Raw genomic sequence first — 19,914 nt, 5'->3', positions numbered from 1 at the left:
AACTCGCTGCCTTCGAGTCAATATCCAACTCATAGAGACCCTATAGGACAGAGTAGAACTGCCCCATAGGGTTTCCAAAGAGCAGCTACTGGATTTGAACTGCCAACCTTTTGGTTAGCACTCAAGCTCTTAACCACAGTGCCATCAGGGCTTGCAGCTGCTACTCTAGTCACCAACTTATTAGAAGGTTATTTTTTTTTTCAGTACTAATTGTAATGACACAATCATTACGTAGGCATTTAAACAGCATTCCTGTTTTCCTACAGTTGATCTATAATTTCAACAAAATCCCTCTAAATTTCTCAATTAAAAACAATTTTAAGAAAATGACATCTCCAACATGTTCCAAAATAAAATATGGTTGAAAATAAAAAATAGCCAATCAACAGGCAGTTTGGACCAATTAAAAAAAAAAAAAAAAAAAGTATTTCCTCTACAATTTCTTTCATAGACTTGATGCTTTTTTTTTTTTTTTTTAACTGAGCTAACTGAATTAAAGAGATTTAGGATGCATGTATACATAGGCTCTCATAGTAGTGAAAGATGATGAATCAACACTGGAAAATTTCCTTTTTTTTTAAGGGAAGTCTTCTAGTGTTGTCAATATAAAGTTCTCACCTTGAAAAAAAGATTTTGCCTCGTTTTCTTACACAAAAATAACAACAACAAAAAAAAATTCCCATGCTAAACCACTCATTTTAGCCAACAAAAAAATGCAACTGTTTTCCATTAACTTGATATCATGTAAACTACTAGTTATATTCATTTTGTTTCTTTATTCAGGAAACAATCCCCATAACAATACATTATCCAGGGTGGCTATGAATATCAATGCTGTTTTTGTTTGTGCCAGAAGTTACCAATTCAGTGTCACTTCTAGAGTTTCTGAACCTGGAAATCCATGGATTGTTAGTAAATCCATAAGATTGTAGAATTATATGCAAAATTTCATGTATATGATTTTTCTAGCAATACATCATTCCTTTTTGCTACCTATCATCCATGCACCCTGTTTCTGATAACAGTGCCCCACTTCTCTCTGGGATACAACCCCCAGGCCTGGTCCATGGAAACGATGAAGCTGGTTCTATACCCTCCTCCACAGGTGGTGAACAGGATTAGACAGTGATCAAATCAGAGCCAACCAGAAAAAAAAAACAGACTTTTGATGGAGCTACTGGGAAAAAGATTCTCTTTTTCCTGCTTGATCTGAAGCCTGAGGGTTAGAGTTAAACCAGTGCTACTGCTACCATCTTGCTGCCAAATCAAGTCAGAGACAGAAGTTGTATTAGTGGAAGCTGAGAGACAGAGAGAAATTGAGTCCTGATTACATTATTTAAGCCCCAAAGTTAGCTCTGTGCCCGGACTTTCCTTATAGTGAATAAGTAAATAAAACGCACACACACACACACACACACACACCTCGTTTGCATAGCTTATTCCTTCTTAAGCTTCATTGTTACAGGCTTTCCCTGATCTTTCCTATCCAAGTTCCTCCCTCTGTACCTCTGTTCATCCTACCTGCCTTTAATCGCATTACTTACTGTCAAAATTATACGTCATATGAAATTTCTTAATTTGGTACAGAGGAATTTGGTCAGTTTTCCAATATTTTTTGATGATCACTTAGACAATGCAGGATTATCTTCCTTTGGAAAGAAGGAAGGGAGGGAGCAGGGGAGGAAGGAGGGAGGGGCAAAAGAAGGCAGGCAATCTGATTTTAAAAACTGGGGCTTCGAGTGGAGAGCACTGTGGTAAGATTTATTAAGGGTGGAACAAACTGAGATATTGTTACACATACAAGAAACTATATTTTGGCTAAGCAAATATCTTCACCATAGTTTAGGAAGAAAGAATTGTTACACATTCTGATCTCGATTCCAACTAGACTTAGTTGACATAATTATGAAGTCCCTAAAAGTAACTGCCGGGATTTAGAAGCACTTGCTACTTCCCTTGTGCTGGCTCTATAAATGCCAAGAGTGAGTATCTTAGATTAAATGAATAGATTAATAAACATCTTTGGAATATCTATCTGAATGCAGGCTGATTTATGTTCTATTGCCAGCAGTAATTCAAAGAAATGCCATGCTTTTCAAAAAATATTGCATGTTGTTCTCACCACTTTGCCAACGTTATGACACCATGTAAGTATGGCAATATCTATATTCTTTTGCAGTACTAACTACACACAAAAGCCAATAGATATTAAACCACTCTACGTTTACACTGGCATCAGTACAGGAACCACTCATATTTATAACTCTGATGGATGGGCCTTTCTTTTGTGAATTTATAGCGTATCCATAATTTCTTTAGGGAACCAAGAGGTTCATTCAAAAATTGCCACAACATTTATCTATGCAAAGATGATGGATATGGTTTAAGATATTAAATGCTTTTAAAAATTAAAATCATATTGCCACATTTGCTCACGCTTTAAATCGAACAGAACTGTATTTTTAACAACTATAAAAAAAATTTTTTTTTATGATGCTTAATCTACACAGCATAGTAACATGCTTATTAAATATGTCCCAATATACTGTTGTTAGGGTTGTGTGGCACCAGTAGCAACTACTGGACATTAGGTAAGACTTCTGTCATCAAATTTCTTATTTTCTAGTTCTACTCTTCTACATTAAACTATAAACATACACTGTTATATAATGTTTACTATTATTTATATTCACTGCAGTTGGTATTAAATTTTTCAGTACTACCAGCATACTGCACAACTTACTACAAGCATAAACTATTATAATTTTTACCATGCCTCATATAAAATGTATAATTTGCCAAAAATCAATACTAACCAAACAAGGAGAGCTATTTTATCCCAATATAAACTTTGAAGAAATAGGACGAGGTAGAAGAAAATGAAAGATAACAATTATCACTAAAATAATCTAAAAAACTCAAAAAAGGAATCTAAAAAAGGCTGAACCTGAAAGAGCTTAATTTTTTTGATTTAGTATATGCACAACAATTTCCGTATTATCAACTCTCTTTTTTTTTTTAGCCTTAGCTCACTCAGTCAAAAAAAAAAATTCCAATGCTTGCAAAATTTGTGTGCGAAGTATTTCTTACATATTGAACTCTCTCTGCTTTGCATAAAACAAACATACTATTAAAAATAATGAAATAAACATTTTACATACCCCAGTGGATCGCTAGCTCCTTGCGGGCAGGAACATATTTTTCATCATCTTTGGGTCACCAGTGGCCAGCACAGCACCTGGATATAATGCACACCCCATAAACGCACTTGAATTAATTAAATGATACAGTGCTGACTGGAATCCATTTAGAAGGTATGAATTCAATGAAATAACCATTCTTTATAGTATTAACCTCTTCCTCGACATCTTACATTGCTAAAGTAGCAGCGCAAATTCATATAAATGTGAATGGCAACTTATTCTAAGAAATTAATCCTTCAAGCATAATTACTTCTAAATGCTTATTACATTATATATTCTTATTGTCTTTTGGTTTGGGTAGTGGCAATACGGTGAAATGTTTGAGATTATGTGCCTGAGAGTTAGGCTGATGTGGGTCCAAACCCTGATTCCACCATTTACTCTTTACATGGTCTTGGATAAATAATGTAATCTCTCTAAATCTCAGCTTGTCTATAAAATGGAGATAATTATAGTATTCTTCTAATGAGGCTGTTCAAAGGATTAAAGGAGACAGTGCTTCACCCACTGCCTGACACAGAGTACACACTCAGTAAGTGATAACTATTGTTTCCTCTTTCTTTTCTTCCTTTGCCTTCTTTAAATTCAGAAAAGTCCAAAAAACTCTGACATATAGCTTACCACTTTAAGTGAAATCAAACATCTCACCACTAAAAATCACTCTGCATTGATGGTGTTTATGTACAGATAGTAAAACACTGTTATATTTTTCTTTGCACAAATAACACAAAAGTCCCCCATTCCTAGAAATAGAAATGTTTTGTTTGTTTGTAATGTAAATGGTAGTAAATTTAGAAGTGAATGAGTCACACACAAGTAAAATCTCCAAAAATTAGTAAATGCAGATCAAGGCCAGAGGTTAGAAAACTAACTTTATTAAAAGATGCACAGGATCTCAAACAAAATATTAATTAATCATATATTAATTGTGTTTCTCCTATGCATTTAAGGTCACTTAAAACAAACAAACAAAAAAACTTTTATGAGTAAGTTTTGAAGCCAGAGTTCTAAAACAGCTCTCAAGATCCAAACCCCTACCCTACTGGCAAATATGCTCTGCTTAATTCCTGAGATTGTGAATACAGTGGATTTTATCCCCATGAGTTAAAAAAAAAAAAAAACTAGGTCATGTTATATGGCGTAGTTGATTTTAAGACAAGGGAGATCATCTGGGTAAGCCTGACCTAATCATACGAGCCCTTGAAATCTTGGTCTAGTGATCAGAGACAGAGAAGCCAGAGATTGAAGTATGAAAAGGATTTGACACACCATTGCCGTCTTCAATACGGAGGGGACCACCCGACAAGAAATACGGGAAGCCTCTTGGGGCTGAGAGTGGCCCCCAGCTGAAAGGCAGTAAGGAAGCAGAGATCTCTGTCCTACAACCACAAGGAACTGAATTCCACCCACAATAAGAATGAGCTTGGAAGCAGAGTTTTCTTCAGAGTCTCCAGACAGTAACTCAGCTCAAAAAAAAGCCAAACCAAACCCCGTGCCGTCGAGTCGACTCCGACTCATAACTCAGCCCAGTCAATCTAAATTTCAGCTCTGTGATATCCTGTACCGAGAACCCAGTTGGGCTGTGCTGAACTTCTGACCTATCGAGCAAATATGTGGGTGTTGTTTTAAACTACTAAGTTTGTGGGAATTTGTTGCATACCATAGGACAGTAGTAACATATGGAACATGGGATTCTCCGTGTCTTTTATTGCCTCCCTCCAGTCTTTCACTCTCAAAACAAGAATCAATTATATAGAGCATATTGCATGAACAATACAGATCCCAGGTTACTACTGAGGTACTGAAAACTGTGGAACCAAGACTGAATTAAGTCATACAAAACATGGTATATGTTGTAATTATTGCCTGTACAATAAATCATTTGGAAAACTCAATTCTTCATCTCCTATATGATGTTAGGGAGGCAACTGTAAATATTCAATGAATTATCTCCAACTTTTCATAGGCCATTTTAGAGGAATGCGAATAGGCAGGAATTGTGCCTTCTCCAGGCAAACTTGGGAAACTACATTACGCTTAGCATAGAGTATGCAGGTTCCCTAAGTGTCTAGATTGATGAGGGCTGGGGATAACTTAAAGGAAATCTCTCCCAGGAGTCTTCACAGAAAATACTACTACAATTACTCTCTATGTCATCCCTTTTTTATTCATTTTCTACAATGCTGCCATATTATTTTTTACAAAACATAAATCTTCTCATGTCATGTCCTCACTCAAAATGGTCAATGTGAATAGCCTTTAAGATAAAGACATCCATTCACTGATACCCATCCAGTGCCGTTGAGTTGATTCCGACTCATAGCGACCCTATAAGACAGAGTAGAACTGCCCCACAGAGTTTCCACAGAGCGCCTGGCGGATTCGAACTGCCAATCCTTTGGTTAGCAGCCGTAGCACTTAACCACTATGCCACCAGGGTTTCCCCATTCACTGATATACTAAATATTTGAGTGTGCACAGTATGCTAGGTACTGTGCTCGACGATAGGGACACAATGATGAGTAGGAGAGATAAGGTCCCACTCTTCACCGTGCATTGCTCTTTCAAAATGCACTTCTAATCTTGCTCAACTAGAAGACTCTGATGAATCTTTAAACCCTAACTCAGGCTTGAACTCCTCTAGGAAGCTCTCCTTGACCTCTCCATGCAAAACTAGGCACTTCTTCTCTGTGCTCTCATAGGACTGGTACCCAGTCATGCAATAAAATTTATCACATGGCATTAAAATTGCATGGGTGTGTCCTCCATAAGCAGACTATAAGAGAAAATACATGTGAAACACTCCAGAAGAGAGTGGGGCTCTAGGCAAATTCTTCACCTAAAATCAAACAAACATTTTCATCCACAGATTAGAAGAATATTTAGTACATCCTTTTATGCTTTATGGAGTAAATAAAATGGGAGATTGATACTTTAAATAAATAAATACATGTTGTTGTTTTTAAGTGCCGTCAAGTTAGTTGCAACTCATAAGGACCCTAGGTACAACAGAACGGAGCACTGCCTGGTCCTGTAGTATCTTCACAACTGTTGCTATGCTTGAGCCCGCTGTTGCAGCCACTGTGTCAATCCACCTCCTTGAGGGTCTTCCTCTTTCTCCCAGACCCTGTACTTCACCAAGCGTGACTTTCTTCTCCAAGAACTGGTCCCTCCTGATAACATGCCCAAAGTACATGAGACAAAGTCTCTCCATCCTCGCTTCTAAGGAGCATGCTGGGTGTACTTTTTCTAACACATGAGTATAGATGTATGCTCATTTTTAATACATTTGCAACTTCAAAATCAAAGTTTAGTACAATATTTAATAACTGTCACTTTATATGTGATCATATATGTTATTTAAAAAATAATCTCCCAAGGTCTCGAACAAATATTTAAATGATTAACATAAAATGTTAGCAATATTCTTTAATTCATTAGTCTACTGTAGAAAATTGTTACTACTTATTTTTATATAAGCCAAAATATATGGTATTTGGAAATAAATTTGCTACCAAAATAACAAAAGGGAACGAAATGCTTTATTTCTGTATTTTATATAGCTTGACAAATGAAGATTTCCTATGAACGTCACCACTCAAGTTCAAAATTGGTTATTTCTAATTCTGATAGTTTAGTGATTCATGGCAATTTGACAACTTTGATAAAGTCATTTTGTTTTTCTCAGACCAACAAGTGGGTTGAACTCTAGGTTGTATTTATACTGCTAAAATAAATAAATGATTAAACCAAGACTAAATGAATATTGGTGATTAATTTTTAAAACTAATGCTATCAATACATGTAACAGAGATGTTACTTTCTGAAATATTTTCAGATTAATTTTCCTGTCTTCTAGATCTTGTTACTTTGCTGTCCTCACTCCCTGGATCAATGACTTTATCCTTTCAGGAGGAGGTCAGTTACTACCTAGAACAAAGGGGACATTGATCAACTTTGAATTTCAGAGCTAACCTTTTCAAATCCTTAGTGAAACAACAATCTTAAATGAGAGGATTCAAGAGTGAAAAGCAGTTTGAAGATTTCCAAAACATTCCCTGTTCCCAAACAAAAGCAAAATGTGGAGGCTAAACAAATAGGGCCAGTAGGAGAACCTGTATGTACAAGTTGATTCTGGCTCATAGCGACCCTATAACACAGGGTAGAACTGCCCCAGAGGGTTTCCAGGGAGAGGCTGGTGGATTCGAACTATTGATGTTTTGGTTACCAAGTGAGCTCTTAACCACTATGCCACCAGGGCTCCATATGTGCTTAGGGAAGAAGAAAAGAGAATTTGAGGGCAACGAGAAAGGCAGAGGTAGGGCAATGAGCTAGGAGGCAGGGCCCAGGTTTTCTTAGTATCTTGGTATTTAACCTCCAGTGGGGTGCAGGGCAGTAGAATATGCAGCTGGATAAGGAGAATTCTATGAGGAACTATGAACTGACAGTCTTCTTCCATTATTTGGGGGAAGCTACAGATTTCTCAAGGAATCCCTGTTTTTAGCACTATACCCCTCTAACCTGATAAGGGAAGGGAAAAAAAAAAAAGCTGGTAAAGAAAGGTGACTAGATAGCATGAGATAAAACTGGTTATTCCACACAGATTGTGTGGCGCAGTGGTTAAGTGCTCAGCTACTAACCAAAACGTAGGCAGACTGAACCACCAACTGCTCCTTGTGAGAAAGATGTGGCAGTCTGCTTCCGTAAAAATTAAAGCATTGGAAACTCTATGGGGCAGTTCTACTGTCCTACAGGATTGCTATGAGTTGAAATCACTCAACAACAATAAGTTTGCTGTGTGTGTGTCATGTGCAAGGAACCCAAATTTCCTGTTTTCTGCCTCATTCTCTCTACACACACACACACACACACACACACACACACACACACACACACACAGAACATAGAAGTAGACTGGGAAAACTCAGGGTGGGAAGAGGAGAGGGATCTCAAGTCCAAAGGCAATGGTAGTTCAGTGGCAGCTGGGCTGGCTCAAAGTCCAGGTAAGGCCACTTACATCAGCAGCCAATTCAGCAAGGACAGTAGCCTCCAGTATTACTGCTGGAGACAATATCAGAGGGCAGAAGCCAGGGAACAAGCCAAGGGCCAGCATCCATAAATGTGATGCCCCACATTCGCTGCCTCAGCCAGGATACAGAAACCCCCTAAAGATGGTTTCATTGGTTGGGACAGGGACAGACACTAAGGTGAGATGAGCGAGGCATTCACACATGCAAAAAATGTAAGGAAGCATCACTCTTGAACCCTAGGCATCTCACTCTCCTCACCCTAGCCCTGTGCTTCCACAGAGAAATAGAGAAACTAGCAAACAGAAAGTGACAACGTAACACTGAAAACACTGAGCTATTTGTGCTGTGTGGGGGGGGGGGGGGGGTGGATGGGTGGGTGGATGTTTACTTTTTATTAGCTTTCAACCTGCCCGGTAAGGTGGGGGACTCAGGAGCAAGAATAGATTATGGAAACAGCTCCATTTTCTTTGCATATTAGAGGAGAAACAAACAAACAAAAAAAGCCAAACCCAATTGCCGTGGAGTCAATTCTGACTCATAGAGACCCTATCGGACAGAGTAAAACTGCCCCATAGGGTTTATTAGAGAAGAGATGGATAAATTTTGACCCAATTACATTTGTCTCTAAAATTACAATGCTTCAACAGATTATTTCCCTATTTAAATCGCTCAAACCACTGTGAATTTTTTTTTTCTTCCTTCTCTAAGCGTATCAGGTCCCATACTATATTGAAAATCACACATTACCTCACTCAACATACAAAAGGAACCAACATCAATTCCTTAAGAGTCATTAAGATGACCACTTGTACTCTCTGCCAGCCTAAAGCATATTTCCTAGTACCCTTATGAAGTCTGCCAAAAAGATACATGGTCTAAAATCTTGAGTTGCAATAAATCTAAGAAAACTATGGCAACTCGCCTAATTTAAACCCTCAAGATGCGTGTTGTGGTTCCTTCTACAAAATCCAAGAGTTTTCACATTTTCTAATAACTCTGTAGGTTAAAAAAAAAACTCATTGCCGTTGAGTCGATTCCGAATCATAGTGACCCAATAGGACAGAGTAGGACTGTCCCACAGGGTTTCCAAAGAGCAGCTGGTGAATTCAAACTGCTGACCTTTTGGTTAGCAGTCAAGCTCTTAACCACTTCACCACCAGGACTCCAACCCCATAGGTAGAAGTGTTATATTAGAAAATGCAGTAAGGGTGTGGGCTCTATCTCTGCATTCTACCAGCTAGCTGAGCATTCCTGGACAAGTCATTTGTTCTATCAGTGTATTATATTAATCACATTATTATATTAATCACATTAAAGGGCTAGCCTAAACAATTCCCAAAGTTCCAACCTGCTCTAAAATTTCTACCCCAAGTAGATGGTTATTTCCAATAACACTTTAACCTTTTGAATTCATAAATCATGGCATTAAAAAAAAAAAAAAAAGCTCAATGGTTTGGCAATCACAATAGAACTGGGACCATGAGCAGAGAAGAGGGGCAAAGAAACCTAAATGAAAATTGGGTCATCAATAATACTCATAATGGCAAGCACTGATATTTTATAGTAGTTACTATATTTTGTAGCAGGCACAGTGCTAATTGTTTTACATGTATTACCTCTTCACAACAATCCTATAAAGTAGATATTTTTATTATACCCATTTTACAGGTGAGAAAACTGGCACAGAGAGATTAAGAAATGTGCTCAAGGTCACACAGCTAGAAAGCCTTCAGCTGTGCGCCTCCTGTTAATTGCAACCAAAAGAATCCAACTCAAACACGGTGGGAAGTGCAGGACAAAAAAAAATTCTAGCATCATTATACATTTGAAATATCTACCATAATCATTTCTGAAACTAAAAATAAATAGGAATGCAGAAAAAAGCACTCAAAAAATTTATTTCCATGAGGTAGTTGTAAGTAAATGCATGAAAGGTATAAATTGAAAAGGAGATAATCATTATACATTTCATTGACAGCTGAGGAAATTTAGTTTCTTTAGGGTAGTGGCAGTACTGGGCCTGGAACACACGCTCCCCTCCTTTGCAGCCCAGACTCATTCTAGTGTTCTTCTAATACTTTTGGAAAGGCAATAGTGGTTAAGAATGCAGACTCTGAAGCCAAACTGCCCCTGTTTGAATTCCTGTTCTCACTTGCTAGCGTACTCTGCTACCTCTGTTTCCACATCCATAAAATGTGAGTAATAATGATGTCTGCCCCATGTGGTAGTTGTGATGATTAAAATAACTAATATGCATAAAGCACTTAGAACCATTCCTGGTACCAAGTAAGCACTTAATGAGTGTTGGTCTCTATCATTACTACTTCAGCGTATTGGGAAATGAGGAGGTCAAAAGATCAACAGCCACTGAGGAGGACAGTAAAGGAGAGCATAAAAGACTTGTTAAGAGCACTTGAGGTATTCCAGACTTTCCAGCTAAAAAGTCTACTCCTTACTCTTCTTAACCTGCCATGCAGACAGCAGGGTGAAATAAATTTTTGTCAGGGCTAGAGATATAGCAAAGGCTAAAAGAAATGATTTCACCAGCAAAGTTTTCAGTAGAAATCCTAACTTCCAGGTTAGCTTTACCATTGGTAATTGGACTTTGGAAAGCTCGATTATGTCTCCACATCTCAGTTGCCTCCTCAAACTTTCCAATTGAGGAATACTTCTAAAAGTTTCTCAAATGTCTTTAATAGGTGAGATCCAAAGGGAGATTTCATATATTAATATTAATAATTCTAACCAAGTGAACAATATATAACTTTCAATTCCCAATTCATATTTCCTACCATTATTAACTTAGGCATGAGTATAGAAAACATACATAATTGGCAATTCGAGTACTCTATAATATGAAAAGGATTTCCACGGGTGGGAACAACGGAGACCAAGTCCCTAATGTGTCCTTTGCTTGCATTACCCACCACTTGCTCAAGGAATCTTAACTCATACAGGAGGAGTGCTGTATAGCTTTAAAATGACTTCATCCCCATATTTACATATTTTTAATAGGGCTATGATGAATCTCCTTCCGCTTGACTCCTATTTTGAGCTGTGATATTTTAATCTCCATTCTTGCTGCAACTTAGCAGATGAATGTGCAGTGTGACAGAGCTCAGAGGAAATAGTATAAATAAAGCAAAGTGGAGCTATGACATCTCACATTTTATAGCTTTTTTATTGTAGCCGAAGCATAAACAGAGCACAGCTGTGTTATACTTACCGCTGTGAGCACTCCCTCAATCCTCACCCCCTATTGCTTTTAAAAAGACAGTGCTCTTATTCAGAACAATTTGGCTGTGGGTAGTGTGGCCCCACCGGGGCATCCTCTGCCCCAAACCTCTACATAAGACGTGTTTCTCCTTTTACAGATATGGATGTGTCGTGTTCCATATCACTCGTCTTACTGAAAACCAACATGCTGTTGCAGCCCACACCACACTGCAGCAAAAGCACCCCACTCTTACCTATTGGGATATGACTCCACAATCAAAATGACAATTTTTGCTCCTTCCCAACACACAAACTGCACTCAGATGATTTATAAACACTCTCTTAACAGGGGATAGGCAACTAGCTGGAAGTATTCAAAATATTGCACTCTCTTAACAAAAGCCCTTTTTAAAATGAAGAAGTTGCATTTCTCACTTTCAAATGAATTCTTAGTCATGTTTAGCTGAAAGTTTTTAGAAATGCCAAGAGGGCCAACTAGAGTATAGGTTTTAAGAGTGGTGCTGCGATGTGACAAATAATTCTACCTACTAATATAATCGTGTTTTAGAATTTTGGGGGCTGGTTACATATTTCAATAAGTCTGAAGAGGATAAAGACAAGCAGCAAGTGGCTTCTACACTCTGACAAATATGAGGTTATACACGTGTGGTTGATTTCGTGGTAAGCACCTGATCCAAGCTGAGCCAATCAGAGTCCTTCCCTGAGATATTTAAGTAGAATGGAGAAGAAGTAAGCTACAAAATTCCAGTGCTGACAGTAGTGCCAGTTTTCTACTGTATAAAAAAAAATCTCTATTGCCGCAAGAGAAAATAAAGCCAACGCTGAGAGTAACACAGAGGCGAGAGAGCGGGATCAGACCCTGACAGAGGGTGACTCTCTGGTTCCAAGTGTCCCTGAGGCCCGTCTACACTCCTGCCCTTTCCCCTCTTCAGTTATTTGCTTTCCTCGTATTCCTTTATCTAATAAATTCAGGGTTTTTTTTTCCCTAAGCTGCCTCAAATCATCACTTACAAAAAAAAAAAAAAAAAAGAGTTTTAACTCTTACACCTTTCAGAAGATGATTCTTTCATCAGTTGGGTTAGGATTTATTCTTCCTTCTTCAAATACTACTACCCCACTTACGGGAAGGAAAGAAAGCCGTCTGGGTTTGTACAGGAATGTGTAATGAAAATTCAAAAGACACATGCGTTGAAGTGAAAAGAACATAGGGGCATAGTAGCCTACATGCCAATGAAGTAAGATGAAGCACAGGAAGATCGATTTGCACCATCATTAACATGGAAGGAGAAAATCACAAGAAGACAATAACGGCAAGAACCACCTCCGCTGACATATGTAATTGTTTTGAAACAACAGGCCCAACTGGGCTAACATAGGGGCAAAGTTGGTATCCCAAGCTTCTCAGCTATCTATCCGCCCAAAGTTGCTCTTCTGCCAAGCTCATTGTTTACCAAGCTGCCATCCCAGCCCAGGGAACTGATTAGCAATTTGCACTTTTGTGAGAGGATTAACAGAATTTCTTTGTTTTGATGTCGGATTATCAAACTGCATCTTTAAAGAGGTGTGACCTCATCCAGATTCATAAGTCTGCTCCCTTGAGACTGACTTGAATTTTACTCCACTTGCGCAACATATAATTTCATAAAGGAGTTACTGTCAAAACATGGTACTCAATTCTTGATGTGTGCGAAGAAGCACATTTGTAATGTAAATAACCTCAGAAGTTTTGTGATATTTTAAAATAACCCATCTGGTGGGAAAACAAGGATTTTAAACCCATTTGGTCCCAGCACTAGTAAATTAGTGTGCATCTAGCTCATAGAACCCGGAGATAAACCCAATCCCCAGACTGAAACTCTTGTTGCTTTTATTTTCAAGGACAAGCAATTTTAATTGTCCCAGTGCTCTTGATATATTTTTGTTTAAGGAAGGTAGAGTGCATAAAAGAGTAAACTGAGAAAGACCAAAGAATCTGATGGCTAAGGTCAAATGATAATGATAAACCTGTTCACGGCACGGTCTATAGGTCGAGCTTTACTCAGATTTAAAGATGAACAGTGAAAACACCAAAAAAAAAAAAAACCCAGTGCCACTGAGTCAATTCCAACTCATAGTGACCCAACAGGACAGAGCAGAACTGCCCCATAGAGTTTCCAAGGAGCACCTGGCAGATTCGAACTGTCGACCCGTTGGTTAGCAGCTGTAGCACTTAACCACTATGCCACCAGGGTTTCCAAGTGAAAACACAGAGTTTTATATTCCCAAGTTTGTCCAGCAATAGGCAACTCATCAGGAAAACAAGTCCCTGAAATTTCCACCAAAATCTGATATAAGTAAAATTTCCAAGGGGACATCTATACGGCAGTCAGTAAGCAACAGTTAAGAAAATCAGCCTGCAGACTTTGCACAGTGTAATCTTTGTATGACGTGGCAACCCCAAATAGAATGCACAAGAACAGCTCGGCCTGTGCAAGGCAGGCACATTGGGGTAAAAACTGTATCTTGGGACGCACATAAATTCCTATTCAGCCACAAACTGCAATAGGGCAGTCTGGCCATGACAAATGCCTAAGATACCAGACACGGCTGCAGCTCAAGTGGCGGCTTTAGTCGTTGGCAAACTATAAACCAAGACAAACAAGCCACCAAAACATCCTGTTTCATAAAGAGGGAACAAGTATAAATAAGCATGCATGCTCATTTTTAATAGTCATAAGAGATTATTAACAAAAACTGGGTAGATTTGGGAGTGTTTCTAAGGTGACTTTCAACTTCAGCAAGAATATACTAAGCAGGCCCTGGTAAATAAGGTGTAAGATGTGTTTATATCTCTGTAAGAACAATACATACACTTACATACCTCCGTTATATCGGTGGTCTTTAATGGGCAGTATGTGGATTAATGAAATCATTTGGAAAAGCTTTTTTAAAATACTCAAATCATGTACCCCATCTTATAGCCAGGCTTATCCGATTATCTTATGGGTGGGATAAGAACCTGTTTTTCTGAAAAATCATTGGGGGTATTCCACGAATCCCTCTATAAAAAGCCGTCTCTTATAACTGAAAACAACCCCACAACATGGATTATTTACTAGTCTCTCCTTACTAACTAGACTGGACGTGTGTTAAAAAAAAGGGGAGTACATCTCTTATGAACTTTGCACAGTGACCTGCACATAGTTTGGTGATCAATAAAAGTTGGATAAATAAGTTCAAAAGACTGTAGTTAATTCATAGGGATGTGACAGATGTTATCAGAGTAGACAAATACTTTAGGGAGAGTAGTAAAGAAAGAAATATTAACTGAGAATTTGACTTTAACCCCAAAACCGTCTACGTGGAATTCAACAAGAAAACAATGTGCATTATTTATGCTTCCGCTGGCCATAAATATAGTACACCAGCCAAAATAAACCTTGGATTATTCATTTATGCAACAAATATTTATTGAATGCCTCCATTTCTCAGGAACTCTCTTAGGCTCCAGAGATAGGGCAATAAACAGACTAAAGTCCTTGCCCTCGTGCAGCTAATATTCTACTCAAGGAGACATTCAATAAACAAGATAAATAAGTAAATGTACATTATGTTAGGAAAGTGCTAAGGAGAATAAAATTAAAGAAGGGAAGGATAGAATCTGTTTAACAAGAGCTAGACAATGAAAAAAGGAAGATAGAAGCATTGATACATTCAAACCGTGGTGTTAGTGAAGAACACTGAATATACTATGGACTTTCAGAAGAACAAACAAATCAGTCTTAGAAGAGATACAACCAGAGTGTTCCTTAGAAGTAAGAACAGCAAGACTGTGACTTGCTTATTTTGGACACTTCATCAGGAAAGACCAGTTGCCAGAAAAGCATACTGTGTTTGGTAAAGTAGTGGGCCAACGAAAATGAGGGAAACCCTCAATGAGATTGATTGGCACAATAGCCACAATGACGGACTCAAACATACCAGTGATCATGAAGATGGTGCAGGAACGGGCAATATTTCATTCTGTTACTCATAAGGTTCACATGAGTTAGAGCCAACTCGATAACAACTAACAACCACGGATGAAATTTTAGATAGGGTAGAAGGGAGGGCCTCACTGAGAAAAAAAAAAAAATTAATTAAGACCTGATGAAAGTGTTGGAATGAGTCATGAGGGATCAGGGTAAAGAGCACTGCAGACCAAGGGAACTTTGCAGGAGTACAAAGACCCTAAGAGGGGCTGTGTCTGCCATACACGTCAGAGAAAGAACCACGGGCAGAATGACCAACGTAGAGTAAGGATGGGAGAGAGTAGAAAGTGAAGTCAGAAAGAAAAGCGAGTGGGGACAACTCTTCTCCTCGAGGGTCATAATGAGGACTCCTGTGAGGTGAGAAGCCATTGGAGGATCCTGAGCAGGAGGACAGGATCTGACTAAACCAGTTTACACTTCAAAGGCTCTCTGGCTCCCTGGGTGATACGAAAGATTAAAGTGCTTGGCTGCTACCTGAAGGTTGGAGGCTTGAGTACTCCCTCAGAGGCACCTCAGAAGAAAGGCCTAGTGATCTACTTCTGAAAAACTGTCTGCTGAAAAGCCTTTGGAACACAGTTTTACTCTGACACACTTGTCACCATGAGTCAGAACTGACTCGACAGCAAATGGTTCTAGCTGTCACATAAAAACAGATTGAAGGGGAACACAGGTAGGAGGAGTCCAACTAGGAATCTCCTACAATGCAACCACCCAGCTAGAAATGATGGTGGCTTAGACCAGATTGGAAACAGCGGAGATGATGAGAGGTGGTTATATTTTGTAAGTATTTGCAAGGTAGTTCTGACAGGGTTTTGCTAAGGGAATAGATGCAGTATTTGAGCGAAGGAAAGACTCAAGGATGAGTACAGTCTGGGGTCTGAGCAATAAGAAGAGTGGAGTTGCCTATCACTGAGCTGGGGAAGACTTCAGAGGGAGAAGGTCCAAGGGGGCACATGAGGAGCTCAGTTTTACATGTGCCAAGTGGAGCTGCCTAGTAGTCTTTTAGATATAAGCATTTGGGGTACAGGGGAGTGGATGCAATGTAGAAGAAATTTATATTCCCCCAAAAATCTTATTTCTGGCTACATGAAGCGGTTGTTCTCAAAGGAGTCTTTCTTTACAAGATTTGACACAGAATAATTGGCAGTTCCTTCAATGCTGGTCTTTAAAAAAAATACAGAAATCTTTATATGATCACTTTTTAAAAATAGAACCAATTCCTTAAATCTAATTATATGCTAATAAATCATAAGCAGCTAAATTTATATCATTTTATCTTAGTTATCCAGTGCTGCTATAACAGAAATACCACAAGCAGATGGCTTTAACAAAGAGAAATTTATTCTCTCAGTCTAGGAGGCTAGAAGTCCGAATTCAGGGTGCCAGAGTCTGGGGATGGCTTTCTCTCTCTCTGTTGGCTCTAGAGGACCATCCTTGTCATGAATCTTCCCCGGTCAAGTAGCTTTCCAGAGAAGGGATCCTGGGTCCAAAGGACTCGCTATTCCCCTGGCTCTTGTTTCATGGAGGTATGAGGTCCCCATGTCTCTCTGCTTGCTTCTCTTTTTTATATCTCAAAAGAAATTGACTTAAGACACAACCTAATCTTGCAGATTGAGTTCTACCTCATTAACATATATGCCTCTAATTCTGCCTCATTTACATAATGGAGGTAGGATTTAAAATGCATAGGAAAATCACATCAAATGACAAAATGGTGGATAATCACACAATACTGGGAATCATGGTCCAGCCAAGTTGACACACATTTACTGGGGACACAATTCAATCTATGACATAACCAAACACTTAACTAATGTTAAAGTAATAGCCTAGGTTTGGTGGTTTCACTTGATATATGACTAGAGTTTAGATAGCCAAGAAAAGCAAATAATTAGCACCATTCTTACATATGTACGTCTCTTACTTATTCTATTAAGATGTTTCTAAATAGCAAAGAAGCTTACACACGTTTTTGACAGTCTGTTGATGAGTCCTCATACTGAGAACATATTTTTTTGTTAATTTTATGTTTTATCTCAAGATTTATATGGCATTTAAAAATAGATTTAAAAGATTAAATGTTTTATTAAATTTGAGCCTTATTTCCCCAACTCATTACATAAATTTGATTTTGATAATTGTATACCATTTATAATCATTATAATCATCACCATCATCATCACCACTATAATTATCTTTTATTAAGCCCTACTGTGTAGTACTGTGTATTACCCTGTGTATTACTTTATATGCATTCCATCATTTAATCCTAACACTAATCCTATGTTATTCATAGATAGTTCTTACATTGAAGCCAGATACCTCATGAAAAAACTTATAAACAGATACATTTTTTTTTTCAATATGAAATCAAAAAACAATAGTGAAACAACATACATAAATATATAGAACTGGAAGTAGCAAAGAATGTACTTCTGGATATCATCATATACTAGCTGAACAATAAATTTTTACAATGTCTTCTACTAGTGAACTGCCATCCAATTATAACAAGTTGACAATATATTTGACTTGAAAGTTAATAAAATAAAAAATAGTAACTTTACAAGTAATGAACAAGTAATCTAGAACTATTTTCCTTTGTTGTTGCTGCTGTTGTTTTTTGGTTTCATCGAGTTGGTTCCAACTCATAGTGATCCTGGGTACAACAGAATGAAACACTGCCTGATCGTGTACCATCTTCACAATCGTTACTATATTTGAGCCCATTGTTGCAGCCACTGTGCCAATCCATTTCACTGAGGGTCTTTCTTTTTTGTAGCTGACCCTCTGCTTTACCAAACATGATGTCCTTGTCCAAAGATTGGTCCCTCCTAATAACATGTCCAAAGTAAGTGAGATGAAGTCTTGCCATCCTCACTTCTAAGGAGCATCCTGGCTGTGCTTCGTCAAGGCAGATTTGTTCATCCTTTTGGCAGTCCAAGGTACATTCAGTATTCTTCACCAACACCATTATTCAAAGGCATCAATTCTTTTTTGGTCTTCCTTATTCATCGTCCAGCTTTCACATGCATGTGAAGCAAATGAAAATAGCATGGTTTGGGTCAGGCACACCTTAGTCCTCAAAGTGATATCTTTGCTTTTTAATAGAGGTCTTTTGCAGCAGATTTGCCAAGCGCATTATGTGAGTGTTGATTATGGATCCATGTAAAATAATATCCTTGACAACTTCAATACTTTCTCCATCTATCATGATGTTGCTTATTGGCCCAGTTGTAAGGATTTTTATTTTATTTATGTTGAGGTTTTTTCTTTATGTTGAGCATACAACCCCGACACACACCTTTTCTGATTTTAAACCATGTTGTATCCCCTTATTCTACTTGAATGACTGTCTTTTGGTCTATGTACAGGTCCCAGTTGCCTTTAGTAAATAATATTATTTACTCTAAAAAAAATCGAGAGGAAAAACTAAATTCAATTTGTAAAAATATAAAAGTCTTTTTATCAAGTATTTATATTTCTGAATATCCAGAAATAAATTAAGATCAATAAAGAAGTATACTTTCCCAGTCTTCAGTATGTCTTCCAAATCCTGCATTCATTTAAGTTGGCAGAACATATCAGTGGTTTATTTGGATATTGTCCACAGTTGTAAATGAACATCTTCCTTTCAGTATTTTGGCACAGGCCCATGTAACTGATTATACTAGTATATACTTAATGTAGTAGATTTAAACCATGTCACAAAGTAAAATGACCAACTTAAAAAATAAATCTCATCAAATACTGTCTGTCTCAGTCATCTAGTGCTGCTGTAACAGAAATACCACAGGTGGATGGCTTTAAGAAAGAAATTTATTTCCTCACAGTAAAGTAGGCTAAAAGTCCAAATTCAAGGTGTCAGCTCCAGGGGAAAGCTTTCTCTCTGTGTCATCTTTGGAAGAAGGTCCTTGTCTTCAATCTTTCCCTGCTCGAGGTGCTTCTCAGGCACAGGGATCCTGGGTCCAAAGGACACGCTCTGCTCCTGGTGCTACTTTCTTGATGGTATGAGGTCCCCAACTCTCTGCTTGCTTCCCTTTCCTTTTATCTCTTCAGAGACAAAAGGTGGTGCAGGCCACAGCCCAGGGAAACTCCCTTTACACTAGATCAGGGAAGTGACCTAAGTAAGGCTGGTGTTACAATCCCAACCTAATCCTCTTAACATAAAATTACAATCACAAAATGGAGGACAACCATATAATACTGGGAATCATGGCCTAACCAAGTTGACCCATTTATTTTTGGAGGACACAATTCAATCCATGACACTGTCTCTAAAGTCATCAACATAAGTAGCCTTCAGATCACGAGGGCGCTAAGTGTAGCATCTCCATAAACATGGTCATTCTCTTCTCAGATCATTTTTATCCCAACCAGGCCCCAATAGATTCATCTTTGCAAAAGGAGTGAGGAGTCACATAAAGAAGCTAG

At 38.2% G+C, this 19,914-nt stretch overlaps 1 protein-coding gene across 7 annotated transcripts in view; it reads right to left on the bottom strand.

Annotated features, from left to right (window-relative positions):
• The window catches only part of SOX5 (SRY-box transcription factor 5), a 1,149,712-nt gene that overhangs the window by 916,783 nt on the left and 213,015 nt on the right, over positions 1 to 19,914 (bottom strand). For 5 of the 7 annotated variants that reach the window (XM_064284479.1, XM_064284485.1, XM_023554801.2 and 2 more), the window contains exon 3: positions 3,162 to 3,238. The exons of the other annotated variants lie outside the window; for them this stretch is intronic. The gene's annotated coding sequence lies outside the window, so the exon portion shown is untranslated. The remainder of the gene's footprint in view (positions 1 to 3,161; positions 3,239 to 19,914) is intronic. 7 annotated transcript variants of the gene reach the window in all.

The sequence above is a fragment of the Loxodonta africana genome, chromosome 4, assembly GCF_030014295.1.
Source record: "Loxodonta africana isolate mLoxAfr1 chromosome 4, mLoxAfr1.hap2, whole genome shotgun sequence".
Taxonomy (NCBI): Eukaryota; Metazoa; Chordata; class Mammalia; order Proboscidea; family Elephantidae; genus Loxodonta; species Loxodonta africana.
The sequence above is the reverse complement of the archived record's forward strand: the minus strand, read 5'-3'. Positions and strand labels throughout refer to the sequence as shown.